The sequence below is a fragment of the Battus philenor genome, unplaced genomic scaffold (genome assembly GCF_028537555.1).
Source record: "Battus philenor isolate CCGP_79_NKW_IND1 unplaced genomic scaffold, ilBatPhil1.0.hap1 SCAF_3, whole genome shotgun sequence".
Lineage (NCBI taxonomy): Eukaryota > Metazoa > Arthropoda > Insecta > Lepidoptera > Papilionidae > Battus > Battus philenor.
In genome coordinates, this window is record NW_027181693.1 from 4,181,421 (window position 1) to 4,183,683 (window position 2,263).

At 32.7% G+C, this 2,263-nt stretch overlaps 3 non-coding genes across 3 annotated transcripts; all 3 read right to left on the reverse strand.

Annotated features, from left to right (window-relative positions):
* Window positions 1-298: 298 nt before the first annotated feature.
* Window positions 299-371, reverse strand: TRNAV-AAC (transfer RNA valine (anticodon AAC)). The gene has a single exon. It is a non-coding gene; the product is annotated as a tRNA-Val (tRNA).
* A 388-nt stretch (window positions 372-759) lies between these two features.
* On the reverse strand, window positions 760-832 carry TRNAV-AAC (transfer RNA valine (anticodon AAC)). Its single transcript has one exon. It is a non-coding gene; the product is annotated as a tRNA-Val (tRNA).
* Window positions 833-1,221: 389 nt separating this feature from the next.
* Window positions 1,222-1,294, reverse strand: TRNAV-AAC (transfer RNA valine (anticodon AAC)). Its single transcript has one exon. It is a non-coding gene; the product is annotated as a tRNA-Val (tRNA).
* Between the last annotated feature and the right edge of the window lie 969 nt (window positions 1,295-2,263).

The following is a 2,263-nucleotide window of genomic DNA, read 5'->3' on the forward strand; positions in this document are numbered from 1 at the left end:
TGATATTGACTTTATACCGCCTCGCTGCGTAGAGACCTCTTAATTGAATGCCGTACCACATTCAAGGCGACGTCCCAACATAACCAGATTACTTAAAATATCGTTTATCTATTCTTGTCTAAATATATACAAATATCAATAATTGTATTTAACAATCAGAGTTGATCAAAATTTGTTAATATAAGAAACGTGGATATTGAAGCTTTTGATATAAAATATAACACATAAAAACATATTAAAATGAAGATGTAAAATAACTTTATTAAAAAAAATATTGCATCAAAATATTGAATAGAATTGTTTCCGCCCGGGGTCGAACCGGGGACCTTCTGCGTGTTAGGCAGATGTGATAACCGCTACACCACGGAAACTTGACATATTCACATAAAAAAATCAATTTCAATTTTTTTCAACGCCTTTCCTAATCGTTCCAGGTGAATTTATAATTATTAAAAAAGGATATGTAGAAATACTAACACAACATGTAATATTTATATATCATATTATAAGCGTGTCTATCGTAAACATCCAGGCATTTGAAATTATGTGATAAACATGAAATTTTGTAAAATTTTCAGTTTCATTCAGTCATTCTTCGTATTATTGACATCGCCAATTTTAAAGCACAATAAATTATTTGCTTAAATAAATGTAAACAACATCGTAGTTTGTAAAATTTAATTTAAGTGAAAATTGTATACTGTAATAGGAGTAAAGTGGTCGCTAGTTATTTATGTCGATAGTGTCAATAAAAATAATTGTTTCCGCCCGGGGTCGAACCGGGGACCTTCTGCGTGTTAGGCAGATGTGATAACCGCTACACCACGGAAACTTGACATATTCACATAAAAAGTTAAGTTTCAATTTTTTTTAACGCCTTTCCTAATCGTTTCAGGTGAATTTATCATTATTAAAAAGTATAAATAGAAATACTAACATAGTATGTAATATTTATATATCATATTATAAGCATGTCTATCGTAAGCATCCAGGCATTTGAAATTATGTGATAAACATATGAAATTTTGTAAAATTTTCAGTTCCATTCAGTCATTCTTCGTATTATTGCTATCGCCAATTTTAAAGCACAATAAATTATTTGCTTAAATAAATGTAAACAACATTGTAGTTTGTAAAATTTAATTTCTGTGACAATTGTATACTGTAATAGGAGTAAAGTGGTCGTTAGTTGTTTATGTCGATAGTGTCAATAAAAATAATTGTTTCCGCCCGGGATTGAACCGGGGGCCTTCTGCGTGTTAGGCAGATGTGATAACCGCTACACCACGGAAACTTGATGTAAAAACATGAAAAACAAATTTAAAAATTTTCAAAATAAATATCTTAGCTTCATCTCATATAAATCTTTTAGAGTAATATTATTACTATACAGTAAGAACAAGTGGAAATAATAACATATATAATGTATATTTTGTTTCTATCCACGTACCCCGCAGGTAGATTTCGATAATTAGGGTAAAAAACTGAGTCTATTGTTAAAAATGCTATTATTTTTCTAGAAAATACAGTAATAAGATACCTTATGGTAAAAGATTGTTGACATTTACTATATAACAAATTAACAAAAGTTAAACGAACTTCTCATCTGATAGTGAATTTGTATATTTTACTCAAATAAAGTATAAAGTCAATGACAGGTATAGTATTTATACTGTACCTACAGTGTGAGTGATAGTGTTAGTCAGCTCCTAAGGTATTTGTGGCAGGACGTGAAGGTCAAGTCGTCTGGTCGATGAACCCGACTCTTACTGCTGCTCAAAAAGAATCTACAGATTCCACAGTTTTGAGACTCTTAAATTGTTTCGGCTGATGCTTCGTTGAGTGACTATGCTCAGGAGCGCCCACGAGGGAACCTCGGCTAGGGGCTTTCACTCGTCTATTATATCCGCTTAGCGTTTCGATACAAGAGCGCCCGAGATGGCTGAACCTCTACTTATCGGCTGCTATTACCGTCTCGCCGTTAACATACTATTACTACATTACTACATTATATTCTGGCGGTGACTAGCAATTCTGTACACACGATTTTTGGGATCAGATATACATCGAAACGGTCGGAAATTATTCTATTATATATTTCACGTAACTAGTATAAAAAATACAATTGCGGCGTAAGTTTTAAACCTAGTAGCATATTAAACGCCGCTGGGTCTAAATGTAAATGTATTCAATTAAACAGTTCGTCAGAGCGTGCTCGGTGTCGCAAAACGGTAATTTGCATTAAGCCATTTGACCGTTCAAA